The sequence below is a fragment of the Salmo salar genome, chromosome 03 (assembly GCF_965601325.2).
Source record: "Salmo salar chromosome 03, fSalSal1, whole genome shotgun sequence".
Taxonomy (NCBI): Eukaryota; Metazoa; Chordata; class Actinopteri; order Salmoniformes; family Salmonidae; genus Salmo; species Salmo salar.
In genome coordinates, this window is record NC_138293.1 from 83,597,230 (window position 1) to 83,618,114 (window position 20,885).

At 44.9% G+C, this 20,885-nt stretch overlaps 1 non-coding gene across 1 annotated transcript; it reads right to left on the reverse strand.

Annotated features, from left to right (window-relative positions):
- Positions 1-3,651: 3,651 nt before the first annotated feature.
- Positions 3,652-3,727, reverse strand: trnat-ugu (transfer RNA threonine (anticodon UGU)). Its single transcript has one exon. It is a non-coding gene; the product is annotated as a tRNA-Thr (tRNA).
- Positions 3,728-20,885: the final 17,158 nt, after the last annotated feature.

The following is a 20,885-nucleotide window of genomic DNA, read 5'->3' on the forward strand; positions in this document are numbered from 1 at the left end:
CAAGAGTAATAGTTAGTATATTACATTTACGCAAATCATGAATGCTTTTACAAATATATATGTTTATTACTTTCCATATAAACTATATATTTCCATGGAAATACATTGGTAGCCATGAAAGACCCACCCCCCTTAGCGATCGACTATCGAGGATCGCTATAGGGCACAATCGGGTGATATAGGCTTGAACACAATCGCCCAACCTTAACACACACACACCCCCTCTCTGTGTGTGGTTACAGTAGGCTAACGTATGTCAATGGTTTTAGGAACAGCAGTAACATCAGGCAGGATGTAGGCTACCAACTGCCTAGCCAGTTGTAGCTCAATCTTGGGTGCAATGATCACGTTCCCGCACTGACTGACTGTGTGGCGGCTCATTGATTTAACGTTACATTAGCCTACATGATACACTAGAAAAGTTATATATAGCTGTCGGCTATATTAGCCACGATTTACGGTTCTTTGTGCAGCTTCAAATGTCGAACAAAGTTGGAAATTGTTGCGCCTCCGTCTGTAATGTTTTGATGACTACAGTGTAGTCTTTATATCCGAAAATAATAATTTTGGTTATCATCTTTCCAAGGGCTCCATCTGATTTCACCCACCGGCATTCCTCTGTACTGCCACACGCAACTTTTTCTCAGCTGGCACAATTTGGCTGCTGTCCGATTCAAACTGTAATCCGTTAAATGAAGAGTTGATGCGCTGTACACTCTTTTTAATAGCATAATTTTTAATGATTGGGCTTGGAGGGTATCAAGTCAGTTCCAGTCAAAAGGCTCAAGTCCAAGTTAAGTCACAAGTCATTGGTGTTAAAGTCAAAGTCGAGTTGCAAGTCATCATATTTGTGACTCGAGTCTGACTTCCATATTTCCAAGTCCTATTCTTGAAGATCAAGGGGTATAACATTTATTGGAATGACTGGAATTCTGACAGATTTGGGGTTTTAATGTAAAGATATCATTTAATCGTATAATTATATGTAGCACAAAGCGATGGGTTAGAAGAATCTGGCCCTCATACCATTGTGGTCACCTAATCATCCCCAGCTTACAATTGGCTCATTCATTCCCCCTCCTCTCCCCTGTAACTATTCCCCAGGTTGTTGCTGTAAATGAGGATGTGTTCTCAGTCAACTTAACTTAAGAAATTAAACAGAAGCCTACATAGCCAACCCATAAAGTCAAATGTAACATCCATATATTGCCAGCTATGTAAATTTGAACATTGATGTGTCCTGCAATATGTCTTTCAATTGGTAACATACATTTGTGTCTTCTTCTAATGCCTCTTAAGGGGAAAGTAATCTAAAAGTAGCGGAATGTAATCAGATTACGTTACTGAGTTTGGGTAATCCAAAAGTTATGTTACAGATTACAATTATGGACAGGTAACTTGTAATGGATTACATTTAGAAAGTAACCTACCCAATCCTGGTCACTTAGTAAGCAAGAAGAGGATGTTCATTAAGTCAATGCTTGTATTAGTCAATGCATATTATTCAGGCTATCCACAGTCGCTCTCTGATTAATTTGGCTCAACCACTGATTGTTGTCAGGTGTGAACCCTTTCCTGTGGCGAGACCACTATTTCTCAGAACCCCTGTTTTTCTACTTAGGAGAAAGGCCCTAACATGGCATTGGTCTTCAGCTTGTCCACTCTCATGTTTGTCCTCATCACAGGGACGGAGACATTCAAAAGTAAGGCATTCTGCAAACACAATTTGTAATACTTTTGCCAACACCACAACTTCCAAAATGCTCACATCGAATGGTCTAGGAGTTTTGTTTTACCCAAACTACACTTGTCAGATGTAACATTTTCTGTACTACAGTCCGGTTTAAATTTGTTTTTCTATTGCTTAAACAGGTCTAAATCAGCGCCCAGAGTTGAAGCAGGTAATCCAGGTGGAATCTGGGAAGGATACAGTCCTAGACTGCTCTGTGAAGTTCAGTGAGAAATCCCTGGTAATGTAAACATAGAGCAGGTCGTGTTGTGGAAGCTGGACCAGAATGGTCTTCGCAAAGGTGAACCTGTGTTCAAATACAACATCTACAATCAACAATCCTCCAATCCCAGGATGCTGCTGAGCCCATAATATTAGCTTCCATGCCACCTGCTAATGAGAAAAACAAAGTTGTGTCCCTGTTGGTCAAAGAAACTCAGCCTGAAGACGTGGGTCCGTATGAGTGTATGGTAAACACACATGCTGAAGTTCACAGGTGAGCTCATAGAACACATGGACAGCTCAAGGGGGCTGGGGCGGTCATTCCTTGTGAAAGGATGATTACAGTTAGACTGGCCTACTAGGGGAAAATCTTGCAAGTATTTACTGTATGCCTATGGCAAGGATTTTCTCAGTGCTTGTGTCTACTCATTGGAGTTAATGTATAGAGACAGCTGTGGCACCAGTGGGGCAGTCACACAGTGCATGGCATATCTCCTCACAGTGTAACAATATAGTATTCTCCTTTTTGCGTCATGATTTCCACTGTGCAGATGATCCATAAAGAATTCTTGCTTTTCTGACATTATCCTCTATTAGTATCCATATGTTATATAAATTGACTTAGCTACCTTTAAACCAAATACCCTACAAACATTACTTAATTGGTTGCATCCCTGATCGCATACCTGAATGTGACATGATTTTCATTTATAATGATTTTGATTTTGTGTGTTACAGTACCAGACCAGCACCAGGTTCCTGAGAATGCTGCGAATCAAGAGGAAATTCCAAAGAACAGTTACATGAGTGTGGCTGCTGTATTTGTGGTAGTAGGCTCTCTTGCCATTGGACTGCTGCTTCTCAAGCTGTTTCAAGCCAGAAGACTCAGACAACGTGAGCACCCAGGGTCATGTCCATTAGGGCACACTGTTGCAAAATGCTTCAAGAAGTTATTCAGATAGTTCCTCCCCGTTTCAGACCACTTCTTTCCATTTCATGCCTAGTGAACACGACCCTGCTTTTCACAGTCTTCGCAGGAAGGTAATGCGGCGGTCTTGGAAGATGCCATGATATTGCAATAGAATAAGTGGAATGGAGAACTAACTGCTCAGACAAGAGGACTGAACTTAGTTTTTGAATTGTTTTAGTTTCTCTATTGCTCTCCTCCTTCCCAGATAGGAATTCAGGATTTGTTATTGTATTGTCAGTGAGTGATAAATCACAAACCATGGTAGAGCACTGTAAAAGGTTGCTTCTGGTTTCTCTTTCCAGATGAACCCTTGATACAAGAGGCCTCTGTTGTGCCAGAAGGTATGTTTGAGTATGTTATTTGTCTACCTAATGGAAGAGGGATTCCTGTCCAAACTATCAAAGTGTATCAAATGTATAGTAAAATGCACTTTATAAAATGTGTACAGCTCCACCAACCACCAGGATGCCCAGCACAAGAACATTCCAGGCATTCCCGTGGTTGGCAGGCTACATCACATCTGGCCCTGATTGGGAGTCCCATAGGGCGATGCCCTATGGAGGTTTGGCTGGGGTAGGCTGTCATTGTAAATAAGAATTTGTTGTTAACTGACTTGCATTTTTTTTTTTTTTACATTTTTAGTCATTTAGCAGACGCTCTTATCCAGAGCGACTTATAGTAGTGAATGCATACATTTCATTTCCAAACATCTTTTTTTTCTTTCTGTGCTAGCCCCCCATGGGAATCAAACCCACAACCCTGGCGTTACAAACACCATGCTCTACCAACTGAGCTACAGGGAAGGCTAAGTTAAATTAAAAAAAATAAGTGTTGGTATTCCTGTTGTCCCCTATGGAACCAGAGCCTTAGGATACAGCAGTCCCAGCAGAGCACTACTCCAGCACCAGGACAGGACTGTTTCAATAGCGACAGATGTTTTATCAGGAGTGTTATGGTCTCTCTTCCCTGTCGGTGTCATGTCTGCTCTGTCTCTCACGTCACATCGCTAACTGAATGTGAATGCTTTGCCTGGAGGAGGGAGCAATCTGGCTCAACACTATTCTGATCCCCCTCTGCAGGAGAAATGGAGTGCATGCATTGTCTTGCTACCAAGCTAATTGTTAACAGCATTGTCTGTAGTTGTTAATCACACCAGACTGTTCTTTCATAATTGTTTTATATATTGTAACTAAAACCTGAAATGAGTCTATCGAATGCACATATTTAGTGGACATTGATTTGACAGTGAAGACACTAGTGTGATACAGTAGCAGTGAGAGAGAATAAAGTAGACAGCATCGGTCAAAATCGTGATTTATGACCCTATGTCAGGATGACGCGTCCGTGCCCAAATAAGGGCATCCAGTCAGGACATCCTGGCGGGGAGGTGTCACGTGGTTAGGGCCATATAGTTGCATCCTGTTCTGTCACGTGTTAGAGTGTGTGTTATTTTATATCTATATTGCATCTATTCCTTTGAAGTTGTCATGATGATTGATGTGTAGGGACCTCGTTGAGCTGGGGGGGTTGTGTTTGAACATTTCAAAGAGGATGGCCCCACACCCCACCTATTTTATTGCTCTTAGGGTTGTTGTCTATAAAGTAGGAATGTCCGGGGGGATTGTGTTGGCGGCAGACGCCTTATAAATAAAACCCAGAACAACACATGCGGCCCCAGAACACTAAACAAGATTTTAAAAATAAAACTCTGAACATTAAACAGAAAAATATGTCTCCTAGGCCAATTGTCGGGGTACTATGCGCCTCTTGTCGCGAGCCCAATGATAAAAGCATCGAGGACCTATTGGGTGAGGCACCGGAATGTTTTAAAGGAGCTTTGGATACGAGTGATGGCCATATGACTTACATATTCCAACCTGAGGATTCAACTGTGAAGATTTTCACAGACAGCGGCCCCAGCCCCCTTTATCATGCAAAACCCGGGAGTTTTTCTCCTGTGCTGCGTATGAGAGAATGGCTTAAGATACGGCTAGCACTCTGTAAAATTGAACAGGCCCTGAGTGGTACAGCCGTGCCAGGCTATGCATTGGAAGAGCTTGTGGGTGGGCGCAATGATTAAGGATCTCTTCAATGGCTTATAGCCCCGACTCCAAAGTGACAATTTTAGCATGTGAACAATTTGATAGTACAAATGCGACGAAGTCTGTCAGTTCATATGTATTTTCCAGAGCCTGCAAGGATGTCAATGTTTTTATGCCTGTGTTTAGCTTTAAATGGATTGATTACCCTATATTCATAACCCTGATGAATAAGCTGGACAGTCTTTTCCAAAATCGTGAACAAATACGTCGCTGGCCGCTTCTATCCTTAAGACATACACAGAGTCTACATGCAAGACGTTTGATCTATCCATGGAGTGAAAACTTACGGAGCCTTGACGGAGCAAGTGTGGGATATCCTGCGAGCAAGACAGCCTGTTATGACGAGGGGGAATTGTTAACTGATGGGCGGGGTTAGGGACAATCCTATAACCGGGCCCTTTATCTGTAAGAAAGGAACAGTAAAAAAATGTTTTGTATTAATTATTAAAAGGTCTGTACTAAAGATTTAGAATTAAATAAAGGGTATTAATGCTACCCCTTAACGAACGGGAATCTGTCATTTCTCTCTCGCCCCGGTCTGTAGCGGAGAAATGCAATGTCTTATTTTATACAAATAGTCTTTCCTACAACAACATGTCTTTCCTACATTACATGTGCCAGGTAATGGTGGCTGACCTGCTGTACAAACATTGTTTATACATAAAAAACATTATTGCCTGTTTCAATATTGCGCAGTAAAAATGTTTAAGTAATTATTGCATGTTTAAAAAGGTCTGTACTAAATATTCTGAATTAAATAAATGGTTTTAAAGCTGTATCTCACCTTTAACGAAGGGGCTGTGCATTTTTGAGCCATCCACAAGCCTGTCCCGGAGACAAAAGGATTCCTGAAAGACGTGTGTGTGCGCGCAGGGGGTGTGTGTGTGTGTGCAGGAGTGTAGGTGTGTGTGTTTCAAAACAAATAGGGGGTGGGGATGTGTGTCTCTGCATGGGTGGCTTTTGAAACCAGAAAAAGTGTGTGTGAGTTTGTTTAGGATTGTGTGGGTCTCTTCAATTGGGCTTGGGCACTTTCAATTTTATTACCACACAAGCCTTTCAAATGCGTATTTATCTCACCCCCAAGGATGTGGTGGCTAAAAAGTCAAACAGCCCAGACAGAATATATCTTGTCTAGCCTCTACGGGCTAGGGGGCAGTATTGAGAATTTTGAAAAAAATATGTGCCCATTTTTAACTGCCTCCTACACCAACTCAGAAGCTAGGATATGCATATTATTAACAGATTTGGATAGAAAACACTCTGAATTTTCTAAAACTGTTTGAATGGTGTCTGTAAGTATAACAAAACTCATATGGCAGGCAAAAACCTGAGAAAAATACAACCAGGAAATGAGAATTTTGTGGCTGTACTATTTTCGAGTCATTGCTAATAGATCACACAGTGACAAAGGATTCATTTCGCACTTCCGACGGCTTCCACTAGATGTCAACGATCTTTATAAAGTTGTTTGAAGCGTCTATGATGAACAGAGACCGGATGACAAGGAAGAGAAGTTGACGTCGCTGGGATGTAGTCACTTCATTATTGCGCGCACCTGCGCGTTCATGTGAGTTCATGTGAGGCGAGACATTTTTCAAAACGTTTTTCAAGACACAGGAGAGGTCGGGTTGAAATATTACTGATGTTTCACGTTAAAAATGGCCCTAAAGATTGATGCTAAAAAACGTTTGACATGTTTGAACGAACGTAAATAGATTTTTTTTTTAACTTTTCGTCGTGACTTCCCCCCCCCCCCCGCCCTACTTTTGAGGAGCCTACTGAACGCTAACAACATGGAACAACTTGGAGTTATTTGGACATAAATTATGAACTTTGTCGAAAGAAACCACATTTGTTGTGGACCTGGGATTTCCTGGAAGTGCCTTCTGATGAAGATAATCAAAGGTAAGGGATTATTTACAATATTATTATTGATATTAGATGGTTACAAGATGGTGCTAACCTGTATATCCTAGCCTATTGTTCTTAGCTTAGCACCCCGTTTATTGCAAAGTGTGATTTCCCAGTAAAGTTATTTTGAAATCTGGCAATGCGGTAGCATTTACGAGATGTTAATCTATAATTCTTTGAATGACAATATTATAATTTACCAATGTTTTTGAATAGTAATTTTGTAAATTGTAACGCTGATTCACCGGAAGCATTTGAGGGAAAAAAAATTCTGAATTTCACCGCTACTGTAAAATGTTATTTTTGGATATAAATATGAACTTGATGGAACAAAAAATGCATGTATTGTATAACATAATGTCCTAGGAGTGTCATCTGATGAAGATTGTCAAAGGTTAGTGCATAATTTTAGCTGGTTTTCTGCTTTTGGTGACGCCTGTCTTTGAATTGACAAAACATTACACACAGCTATTTTCAATGTACTCTCCTAACATAACCTAACTTTATGCTTTCGCCGTAAAGCCTCTTTGAAATCGGACAATGTGGTTGGATTTAGGAGATGTTTATCTTTCAAATGGTGAAAAATAGTTGATTGTTTGAGAAATTGAAATTATTAGATTCTTGCAGTTTTGAATTTCCCGCCATGGTCTCTTGACAATAAATCCCGATACCGGGATCAGGTCCTCAACAGGCTAGACAACCTCCTACGGTTTAAAACATATGTTATTTCTAATCAGTGCATATACTAATGGTCCCCCACCCCGGGATATACATTTACAACGGACACCCCCAAGCGGTGCTATGAAGCATAAATGCAATACCGGCAGACAGAATATGTCGAGACACCCGCCTGTGGTTTTTGGGTCTCTAGACATTCGTGGGTACTTTATATGACCCTTTTTTGCATACAGGATGTCGCCCGAAAAAACGGCACCCCCGCTCTGTAAGCTCATTACAGAATATTTCTCATTAGAGACACGACTGCGGAGCGAGGCTAGGGAAACAGATACTAGCCATTCTGTACGACAGACTAAAGCGCAACTCCAGACACCAGGCCAACAACCCCCGAAGAGTTATCACCCCCGGACAGCTAAACGATCAGCTGTGAAACCGTCATAATGGAGCTTTCTGAAGGTGAGTTAGTGAAAATAATATATTCGATTTGGAGAGGTATTTTCAGGGAATTGTAAGGATATTAAAATTTGATATCGATATTCTAAAACGGATGGACAACGATTTTTTTAGGTAATATGTGAAATGCACGTATTCGTATATTTTAAAAATGTATATGTAGTATAAATATATGTTAATATTAGTTTAACGTTTGTAGGGTCTCAATCCTTTACACAGATGCTGAGGGGAATAGATGATTTGGAACAGCCTTCCTTAGAGGGGGTTTCAGCGGAGCAAAATGCGTGCAACCAGTCCCCATCACACTATTGTCGACGTAAGTCCAATAATAAAATCCAGAAGAATGTTTATACATTAAAAACAAAAAGTGTGAACCCTATATTAAAAGCTATTTTTTTGTGTTTACAGCTGACAGACCACAAAAAAGGATCCCTGCTGCATTATGTACTCTGAACGATGACATAGATGCTAGATGCATAGGTGCGGGATTAATTGTATGTCGACGGGCAGTGTGTAGTGTACGCTGTTGTTGTTTTTTCAGCGCGGCACTTTGTATGATTATATTGCCGGGCTGCACCCCGTGCATATTCGTTCGTGGTTACCTGTTTTCCCTTTTGGGTGTTGTGCGCACCCTGTGCCTTTTTGACCACCGATTGTTTCGGTGTGAATAAAACTTCACCATTACTGGACCTCAGTCTCCTGCTCTTGACTCTGCCCCTTCCTCCTGCCCTTAAGGAAACGTGACAGAATCCCGCACCACTAAACGATGGAGTCAGCAGGTGCATAAGCACCGTCAGTGGCGGAGCAGGTGTCACAACACGCCAGCCTCCTCCACCGCCTGGGCTCGGCGATGGACCAGGTGCTAGCCCGATTGGAGAGCTGGGAGAGAGGTGCTTCCCCCACCAGACCAGCTCCGGTTCCTCAGCCGGCGCCCCTACCGACACCCCCGAAGCGAGCTCAAGCGGGATCCGGATTACGCCTCCGAGGGAATTTGATGGGACAGCCGCAGGGTGTAAGGGGTCCTTGCTCCAGATAGAACTGTACCTGGCGACCGTCCGCCCCTCTCCCTCCGACGAAGAAAAAGTGAGCGTCCTCGTCTCTTGTCTTACGGGTAGAGCCCTGGAATGGGCCAACGCTGTCTGGGATGGCCCAGACTCGGCTCGGGGCGACTACCCGGAGTTCACCCGTCGCTTCCGGGCGGTATTCGATCATCCCCCGGAGGGCAAGGCGGCGGGTGAGCGGTTGTTTCACTCGAGACAGGGGACGAGGAGCGCTCAGGACTTCGCCCTGGAGTTCCGGACTCTCGCCGTGGGATCGGGGTGGAATGAGCGGATCACTATCGATGCAGTCTCCGAGAGGATGTCCGCCGGGAGCTGGCTTGTAGGGACAACACCATCACCCTAGACCAGCTGGTGGATTTGTCCATCAGGCTGGACAACCTGCTGGCTGGCCGGGGACGTTTTAGTCGGGGCCTGTTCGTTCCAACTCCCAGCCCTCCTGCTCCACTGCCCATGGAGATAGGAGGAGCTGCTTCGAGGAGGACCGGAGGGGGGGCCTCTCCTGCACCCACTGTGGGCACAGAGGACACACTGCGGACCGGTGCTGCAGGGGTCCACCCGGGAGTTCGGATTGGCAGGCAGAGAACTACATCGACCCCCCAGGTGAGTCAGCACCAGCCACACCCAGAGCCCACTGTCGACCACATGTACACCTCAGTTTGTTTTCCCGATTTTTCCCCTCACTTCCAGTATAAGGCACTAGTCGATTCAGGTGCAGCTGGGAGTTTTATGGACCGTGGGGTCGCTAATAAGTTACGGATTCCCCTGGTACAGCTGGACCACCCCTTCCCTGTGCACGCCCTAGATAGTCGACCGCTAGGGTCCGGCCAAGTGGGGGAGGTTACTGTACCACTGGTTATGGCGACGTGGGGGGGTCATGTGGAACGGATCAGCCTATTCCTCATTGACTCCCCGGCGTTTCCGGTGGTACTGGGAATCCCCTGGCTAGCCACTCACAACCCTCCCACGAGGCAGGGGGCTCTTAAGGGGTGGTCGAGGGAGTGCTCAGGCAGGTGTATAGGAGTTTCCATCGGTGCGACCACGGTGGAAAGTCCAGACCAAGTCTCCACCGTGCACATTCCCTCTGAATATGCCGATTTGGCTATCGCCTTCAGGAAAACAAAGGCGACTCAATTACCCCCTCATCGACGAGGGGATTGTGCGATAAACCTCCAGGCTGACGCGGCCCTTCCTAAGAGTCACGTGTATCCTCTGTCTCAGGAGGAGACAGTGGCTATGGAGACATACGTCCCTGAGTCCTTGAGACAGGGATACATTCGGCCATCTAAGTCACCCGTCTCATCAAGCTTCATTTTTGTGAAGAAGAAGGAGGGAGGTCTGCGCCCGTGCATTGACTATAGAGGTCTAAATTCTATCACGGTGGGTTTCAGTTACCCTCTACCTCTCATTGCTACGGCAGTGGAGTCATTTCACGGGGCGCGCTTCTTCACCAAACTAGATCTCAGGAGCGCGTATATAACCTGGTGCGTATCCAAGATGGAGACAAGTGGAAAACCGCATTTAGTACCACATCTGGCCATTATGAGTACCTCGTCATGCCGTATGGGTTAAAAAATGCTCCCGCTGTCTTCCAATCCTTTGTGGACGAGGTTCTCAGAGACATGCTCGGACAGGGTGTGGTGGTGTACATCAATGACATCTTGATCTACTCCGCCACACGCGCCACGCATGTGGCTCTGGTGCGTAAAGTGCTTGGGCGGCTGCTGGAGCATAACCTATATGTCAAGGCTGAGAAATGTGAGTTCTCCAAACGAGCCGTCTCTTTTCTGGGATATCGCATTTCCACCACAGGGATGGTGATGGAATGTGACCGCGTTACGGCTGTGCGTAATTGGCCAACCCCTACCACGGTGAAGGAGGTTCAGCGGTTCTTGGGGTTCGCCAATTATTACCGGAGGTTTATCCGGGGTTTTGGTCAGGTGGCAGCTCCCATTACCTCACTGATGAAGGGGGGTCCGGTGCGACTGCGGTGGTCGGCAGAGGCGGACAGAGCCTTCCGTCGTCTGAAGGTTCTGTTTACCGACGCTCCGGTGCTGGCGCATCCGGACCCCTCTTTGCCATTCATAGTGGAGGTGGATGCGTCCGAGGCTGGGGTAGGAGCAGTGCTGTCGCAGCGTTCGGGCGCTCCTCCGAAGCTCCGGCCCTACACATTCTTTTCCAAGAAGCTGAGCCCGGCGGAGCGCAACTATGATGTGGGGGACAGGGAGTTGTTAGCCGTGGTCAAGGCTTTGACGGTGTGGAGACATTGGCTTGAGGGGGCACGTCACCCTTTTCTCATCTGGACCGACCACCGTATCCTGGAGTACATCCGGGTAGCGAGGAGACTTAATCCTCGTCAAGCCAGGTGGGCCATGTTCTTTACAAGGTTCCAATTTACTCTCTCATACATTCCGGGTTCCCGGAACTGGAAGGCCGACGCACTGTCGCGTCTCTACGACACCGAGGAGCGGACCATCGATCCCACTCCCATACTCCCTGCTTCCTGTCTGGTGGCACCGGTGGTATGGGAGGTCGATGCGGACATCGAGCGGGCGGTTCAGTCAGAACCCATTCCACCTCAATGTCCGTCGGGTCTGAAGTTCGTTCCGCTTGGTGTTCGCGATCGCCTGATCCGATGGGCCCACACTCTACCCTCCTCGGGTCATCCTGGGGCGGAACGGACAGTGCAGGGCCTGAAGGGAAAGTACTGGTGGCCCACCTTGGTTGAGGATGTAAGACACTGTCTCTTCCTGTTCGGTGTGCGCCCAGTGCAAGGCTCCTAGGCACCTGCCTCGAGGGAAACTACAGCCCCTCCCCGTTCCACAGCGACCTTGGTCTCACCTCTCGGTGGATTTCCTAACAGATCTCCCGCCATCTCAGGGGAACACTACGATCCTGGTTGTTGTGGATCGGTTCTCGAAGTCCTGCCGTCTGCTCCCTTTGCCCGGTCTTCCTACGGCCCTACAGACCGCGGAGGCCCTATTCACCTATGTCTTCCTGCACTACGGGGTGCCCGAGGACATCGTATCTGATTGGGGTCCCAAGTTCACTTCCAGAGTGTGGAGGTCGTTTATGGAGAGGCTGGGGTCTCGGTCAGCCTGACCTCGGCTTTTCACCCCGAGAGTAATGGGCAGGTAGAACGCATTAACCAGGATGTGGGCAGGTTTCTGCGGTCGTATTGCCAGGACCGGCCAGGGGAGTGGGCGAGGTTCGAGCCATAGGCCGAAATGGCCCAGAACTCTCAGCGCCACTCCTCTACTAACCTGTCACCTTTTCAGGTTGTATTAGGTTATCAGCCGGTCCTGGTGCCATGGCAGCAGAGCCAGACGGAGGCCCCTGCGGTGGAGGAATGGGTACAGAGCTCTAAGGAGACCTGGAGTGCTGTCCAGGAGTGTTTGAAGTGGGCGATAGGACGACATAAGGAGAGCGCTGACCGCAACCGCAGTGAGGCCCCCGTGTATAATCCAGGGGACGGAGTCTGGCTTTCGACCCGGAACCTGCCCCTTCGCCTGCCCTGCCGGAAGCTGGGTCCGCGATTTGTGGGGCCATTCAAAGTTCTGAGGAGAATAAACAAGGTGTGTTATAGGTTACAACTCCCTTCATATTACCGTATTAACCCCTCGTTTCATGTGTCTCTCCTCAGGCCGGTGGTAGCTGGTCCGCTGCAGGACGCTGAGGTGCGGGAGGTCCCTCCGCCCCCCCTGGGGGGCCCCGGCGTACACAGTCCGGGCCATCCTGGACTCCCGACATTGGATAGGGGGCCTGCAGTACCTACCCTGGGAGGGGTACGGCCCAGAGGAGAGGTGCTGGGTTCGTCGGTGGTCGTCGTCGCCGGTCTACTAGCTGCCACCGATCTATGTTTCTGTGTTCTTTGGTATTTGTCTGTCTAGGTCCGCACCTGTTCCTTGTCTGTCATTAGTGGGGGGGGGGGGGTATTTAGTTTGTTCCTTTGTTCTGTATTCGTGCGGGATTAATTGTATGTCGACGGGCAGTGTGTAGTGTACGCTGTTGTTGTTTTTTCAGCGTGGCACTTTGTATGATTATATTGCCGGGCTGCGCCCCATGCGTATTCATTCGTGGTTACCTGTTTTCCCTTTTGACCACCGATTGTTTCGGTGTGAATAAAACTTCACCATTACTGGACCTCAGTCTCCTGCTCTTGACTCTGCCCCTTCCTCCTGCCCTTAAGGAAACGTGACAGAGCTATGAGGACGCTACCAAAGCGCCATTTTCTTGTTTAATCAGGGATTTAAAAGCAAATACTCCAGAACACCTGAGGCTCCGAACCGGCCTGTTCCCGTGGGAGTGGCCGGCTGCGTACATTCCTAAAAAGTAACCGCTATGTCTCTGCATTTAAAAAGGAAACCTGCCCCTCTTGAGAAGCCTAGTTGGGGCTACAGCTAAAGAACGGAAGGCCATCTTGGGTCACTGTTCTTCAGATCTCATATTATCCCTATGTGAGATTGCTTTGAATCTTCTCAAAGGGCGCATTCCACTCACCCTGACCCAAATAAAAAAATTAAAGAGACAAAAGACCGCGATCAAACTCTTTGCCAATAAAAGGGCCAGTCTTCAAAAGAAAAGACATAGCCTACAACAGTCTGGGGGTTTTCTTCTGCCGTTGCTAACTATAGCTGTGCCCTTCATCACCAGCCTTATTGCTGCCAGACGTGGGGGTTGAACACAGAGTGTGATGGCAAATAATATGTACTTGGTGCCTCAACAAGAGTTGGACAGACTTAAAAAACAAATGCAGGGTCCTGAAAATATCAGCGGAAAATGATTTGGATACGGCCATGAAGGATATTTTGAACCGAAAAGGATTGAACCCCTATGATAAGGTCCAAAAATACACAAACCTCTTGCCAAGGTATTTGGCCTTGGTTAAACAAGGTGAGAGAGAGACCAACCATTTAACGCTTTCCCTACCGGAACCTTTAAAAGATGACTCGCCTAGAGAGAGCCAAGCCCCTGTAATGCCTGTACCTGCGATCTTACCGGCTGAAGATCAAATGCGTGTTGAAGATAATGTTATGCATGACATGTTGACACATGTTCCGCCACGTAACAGGACAAATGTTAGATACATTATGAACAAAATAAAAGACTCAAAGGGGACCGCTACTTAGAATGACCAAGGAGAGTTTATCCTTCAGGGCGCTGTTGTCAAGGGTTCACATATGCTTGACTTGCTTAAAAGTACCACGGCAGCCCACAAGGTTGCTGATGACCGAAGACCTCTAGGGTGGCGTCAGTTTCTTAAAGCCCTGGCAATCCTCAACATTCCCCTCTCGGGGATACCCAACTATAAGCTCCGTCAACAGATTCAAGCTTTAAAACAAAAACCTTCACCGAGCTACAGCACCCCTAAAGATGTCCCAACAACCCCTCCCCCCTTTGAAGGGGATGATGATGACTCATTTACCCCCATGAACGCCTCCGGACCTTTTCCTAATCCCGATCTCTCGGGGTGGTTAGACTTTTGAATTACTTTTGAATGACTATGATTAAATTCAATAAATTTAATTTGAAAAATTAAGCAATTTAACGTTTGTGGCATTCTTGAAACATTTGACGTGAGCATACGCCTTGATTACATGGTCTTAAAGGACACATATTTGAACACTTTTGATATTTTCTAACAAAACAAGCTACAACAGTATCATTACTTCTTAAATCATCATTATAAAGAGACATAACATCTTCAAAAGAAATTCAACGGACTCTTTGGCATAGGTAGAATACACAGTGTTGACCACATGTAGTGGAAAGGTTATCTTGCACTTGTTTGATGCTGTAGTAGATCTTTGATCTGTTTTTGGTCAAAAATTCTTTAATAGATTTGGGAAAATGTGAAAAACCGGGGGGAAAGCCGTAGGAATCAAAAGAAGTTGAGATTTTTCTTCCTCCTTCATCTTCTAAGGTCACAGCTAGCCAATGTTCACCAGGCATGTGTTTAGGATGGGTATTGACAATAAACATAGCCGGCCGCTCAGGCCATTTCTCAATAGGTAATTCATCACAAACCCACACTCCACAACATTTTTTCCAATCAAGCGGGTCATGAGCCCTTCCAACTCTTTGGTATTCATGTCTTTGATCAACGATCCCTAATAATAATCCACTAAGACTTGTCTTCAGGCATTCACTTCCAAGATTGAATCAGAGCATGCATAAACAATCATGCTAACTGTACAGGCTAAAGGTGTACGGAAACGCATTTCCAGCCTGAGATTACCTTGGGACACCACAGACAGATTTCCCGAGGTGTCATCATCAGGGGCTAAATTGAAAGCATACAATGTGTAACCCTGTGCAAAATCATTTCTGTCAATAGGTAAAGAGAGATCTTTTAGATGCCTCCTGGTAGCCAGGAATAGATTGTAAAATTCGCGCACAGATATGTTGTTATTATATTGCGGTTGGAAAGCCTTAGCAGGGACCTGACGCCCATCCTGACAGAGAGCTACATACTCTGCATTTAAGTGTTGAAAATGAAATGGGTTTTTATGTAAGCTGCCCGTATTAGAGGTGTGATCAATCAAACCTATAACCATGTAGTGGGGTAGAGGGCCTAGAAAAGGTTTTCTTGACTGCAGATTCTACTGCCCACAGGTATGCTAAAGGTTTTCATGGTAATTCTTTGGAGAGGGTAAAGGGCATTTCCTTTCATCAAAGCCTGTGAGTGACCCAGACAAACTGCCGGAGATACAAACACTTTTTTAATAAAAAGCATTGCCCCCAACACTTTTTTCTTGGGCAGACATCAGACAAAACTCATCCTTGGCCCTGGTTAATTTTAGTCTTAAATCATCCGAATTTAAGAGTAAACGTTCATGAAAGAAAATGTCAGAGTGTATAGGCCCTAGCAGATGAAACTCTCGAGATTCGGCACAGTAGCGAGCGCGTGCCTCCAGTCCTTTGTTTGCACCGGTGGAAGGGTCTATCGATCCCATAGAGACTCCTGCAGTATCCTTGCTAAACAGCCCGGCGCTGAATTGTGTCTTGCGAGTGTCTTCGGAGTAGTTGAGTAAACACTCCATGATGGCCCTATAGGGGTATGTGGCACTGCTTTGACTGATTAGGCGTTCACCCAAAGTCACATCTACTTGGGAGAAGATGGTGGCCAAAGGGTAATTAATGAGACTCACTTTGGCATCATTTGCAATATTAGTACCATCTCTTTTGGTCACTTTTAGACGTAAATGCACCAAGGTGTTGTTGAGGTCCAGATAGTTGTCACCGTGGCCTGGTATGAAAATTCTATAGGACCGTTGTCGGTAATGGCAGAGAGTGGGGCTATCTCCACATAACTGGACCTATCTATTGAATGTTGGGTTAAGGGGGCCGTGAAAAGATCGAGCTCTGTCTTTATAGTTTCAGAGGATATGCGGTGTAAAAGAGACATGTTGCTTGTTCTTTTAGAAAAAACTTTTGAGTATTCTTTTTGCCGTTTTTGGTCCAGACCTCCTCACTTTACCACGTCTTTGAGTTACTGAGTTTCTTTTAACGGTTAACCTCCGCTTTTTAGGGGCAGGCCTGCGCCTTATACCCGGAGGTCTCTTTTTTTGTCTTCGAGACAACATCATAAGCCCCGAGCCTTCTTGATGCTCGGCATCTGGTGACTCCCTTCGGGTCATAGCATTGGCTACAACCTCACCTACTATATTTTTAGCCACTGATTTTAAATGGGGTTTGGCTATGCTGAGGCCTCTCTTCATAAACGGTAAAACCATCCTAAAGAGGTTACGAAATATACCTCCTATCCCCGAACCGTACATGGTCGGGATCCATGACAGCCGGGTAACCCATTACCCACTTGATCAACATAGTATGAGACATAACGGTTAGGGTCGAGATGGTGGTTGTGTTCCATAACCATTTTAATTTATTTGTATTATGTTTATAAAAAATAAAAAATAAATAATACTAATAATATATTATATATGTAGAGAGGCTTTGGAGGGCCTAAAGTGGAGTTTTACAATTGTTTTACCATAAGTAAATTCAATGTTTTCGTTCTGATCCGTTTTAAGCTCAACCAGAATGTTTTCAATATATTTCTTGCTTACAGCTACGTAGTGTGGCTTGTCGTAGGTGACAGTGACTATCCCTCCATCCTTTCCCTCTATATGAACTGTTCTCAGGAGGGGCACACAACTGTCTCCTACCCTCTGATATGATATGATGTCGGTATACTCAAATATGTTGTAAAACCCTGCATGTATATCCGGGAATGGGGCTAATTTATCTTTCACATACGTCCATTTATTGGGAACCAGCCCCAACATGTATGCTAAATTACCGGTGGTCTTTATACCCCTATCCGCAGCCCCTGAGATTTGGACACGTTTATGAATAGGGTTGTAGCTCAAGAGTATTTCCGTATTGTTCTGGGTTAGGAGTTCGGTCAACTCTGAGACGATCCTGTCGACGGTTCTATATAACCCTTTTTTAATCTTTATAAGTTTCGCAGGTTCCGATATCCTTTTGCAATAAAAATCCCAGTCCTTATCCTTGATATTAGACCAACTATGCGGGTATGTAATCTCGCTGAGACCTACTTCCCACGCCTCGGATAACTCTATAGGCTTTGGAAAATTGGTTATATAATTCAAACTCTGGTTATTGCAATATATATATGCTGACGCATTACTGGGGAGGGTCAGTTAGAAGCCGCTGTGTTCCATGATGCACTCCTGTGTACACGCAAATTATGTATTTATCATGCCTGAGGGTTTAAGTTAACCCCCGATGCCTCCATCGTGCTCTAAAATCCAACTGTTGAACTTTTGGGGCCAGTTTTTCCAACGGACCAACACCCATTTTTTACCCTTTTCTCTCTTATGATCTAGAATGTCCTCCACGTGAAAGACTTTGTCTTTACCCATCTGTACCTTCTGTAGTTCCTTCTCATAAAACGATTCCGCTATAAGCTCCCCGTCATAATCTTTTAACTTGTAGACAGGGGGTATGCGCGGTAGACTTTCGGTAACGGTGAACAACTCATCGCTGTAACCTTGCTCATATTTTTTGTCGAAAACACCCCTCAACTTGGATATATACATACCAAGTCCCCCACTATGAATTTAACATTTTTAAAAATCTTACGGCGAAGGGGGAACAAACCATACAGATTTTTAAAGACTTGAAAAGAGTTTTCAGAAGAGACCTCTGCGGGCTTCATCCTTATACTCGTATGGTAGCTGTAGTTGTAACCCTTTACTAAATCTTGAACTATATCGATATATCTATGCGTGTTGTGAGCTTTAAAATATCTCCACATCCGCTCCTTCAGAGTTTGGTTAAAGCGTTCAACAACTGAAGCTTTCAAATCTGAGCCTGTAGCAAAATGTACTATATTGTGCTTCTTCATGAGTTTCTGAAAAGTATTATTAAAGAAATATTTTCCGCCATCGGTCTGCACTTTCTTGGGGACTCCTCCTTCCTTCAAGATAGCGTCAAAGGCCCTGGTCACCTCTGCCCCGCTCTTATTTTTTAAGACCCTTACAAATACCATTTTAACATGTAAAAGGACATGTAAAAGACAAGCCTGACCTCTCCCCTCTCTGGGCCCCAAGTGACTGAGCCCCAGCTAAGGGAAAAGTGCAACTGCCAACATTCATTATCCAAAGGCATACATTCTAATGACAAGTATATCACATCTTAATTATCTATGTTACCCAACTAATTCTGATTCATCGTCACAATACATAGACACACTGGCTTTGAAAAAAATGGATTGCCTGATTCTTCCTGGATTATGTTGGAGAGGCTTCCATTAAATAACACCCTCTGTGTACTGTTAGACAGGTAACTCTTTATCCACATTATAGTAGGGGGTGTAAAGCCATAACACATACATTTTTCCAGCAGCTGACTATGATCGATAATGTCAAAAGCCGTATTAAAGTCTAGCAAAACAGCTCCCACAATCTTTTTATCATCAATTTCTGTCAGCCAATCATCAGTCATTTGTGTAAGTGCCGTGCATGTTGAATGCTCTTCCCTATAAGCGTGCTGAAAGTCTTTTGTCAATTTGTTTACTGTAAAATAGCATTGTATCTGGTCAAATACAATTTTTTCAAAAAGTTATTGTGTTGGCAGTTGATGCTATTCTTTAATAACACAGTGTCACAAGGATTGGATCAAAATGCAGCAGGAATATGTATACTCATCTTTTTATTTTGAAGAAGGAGAAACAACTAAATACATATACAAAAAAGAACAAAACAAAACAGTCCTGTCAGGTGCAACAAACACTAAACAAGGAACAACTACCCACCAATCCCATAGAAAAACACCCCTCTTAAATAGGACCTTCAATTAGAAGCAACGAGGAGCAGCTGCTCCCAATTGAAGGTCCACCCAATAAACATCACATAGAAATAGACATACTAGAACTAACATAGAAATAGACTAACAAAGAACATAGCCCAACAAACCCCGAAATACTCTAAACAAACACCCCTCTTAAATATGAACATAGCCCAACAAACCCCGAAACACTCTAAACAAACACCCCCTGCCACGTCCTGACCAAACTACAATAACAAATAACCCCTTATACTGGTCAGGACGTGACACATAGGCCCCAAAGCAAATCAGGGGGAGGAAAATAGGTTTATTCGAAGAGAACAAATCATACAGGGAGGTAGATGGCCATTCTCCCCTGTCCTCAGTGATGCTCTCCCAGTGATTCTCTCCTGTTGTTCTCTCCACAGAACAAAGGGACAGGATGTAGTTTATAACCCAGCCCTAGCCTGTGGTTGACCAAATAGAATTCCTTGCAATAAAACTGTATTCTATTTCAGGTTGGACCAATGAGAGCGTGCTACACCGTAAGTTCAGGACTGACATTCCTAACAGTTGTTGAACTAAAAACCTACTATTTTCATTTCATAATTTCCTATTACAGAAAAAACACTATTTCCATGAATAATTCCCTATTACAGAAAAAACACTATTTCCATTGATTGTTATTACTCCATTGACATCCTCTGTCTCGGCATTGTGTATTTATCTTCGAAATATTCTTATAGTTGGTAACAGGCTGATTTGTCAGCTATTTGAGCGGTAAAGAGGGCTTTACTATTCTTGAGTAGCAGAATTACTTTTGCTTCCCTCCAGGCCTGAGGGCACACACTTTCTAGTAAGCTTATTGAAGATATGGCAAATAGGAGTGGCAATATGGTCCGCTATTATTTTCAGTAATTTTCCATCCAAGATGTCAGACCCCCGTGGCTTGTCACTGTTGTTGGTGACATCCCTAAGCAGTTTCCTCCCTATCCTGCAACTCAGTTCAGAAGGACGACTGTATCTTTGGTGTGTCTGGGCCAGTAAAGACTGCTGAGGGGAGGATGGCTCATAATAATGGCTGGAATGGAGTCAATGGAGTGGTATCAACTACATGGAAACCACATCTTTGATGTGTTTGATACCATTCCATTTACTCCATTCCAGACATTACTGTGAGCCATCCTCCTCTCAGAAGCCTCCACTGGTTTGGGTGGTTTAATACATCATCCACAGCATTTATTAACTTGACCATGCTTAAAGAGATATTACACGTCTGATTTGTTATTGTTAGCCATCTACCAATCACTGCCCTTTCTGAGGCTTTTGAAAACCTCCCTGGTCTTTGTAGTTGAATCTCTGCTTGAAATTCCCTGCTTGACTGAGGGATCTTACAGATATGGTGGGACAGGGGAAGGGGTAGTCATTCAAAAATCATGTCAACCAGTGGTGACCCATCATTCAGG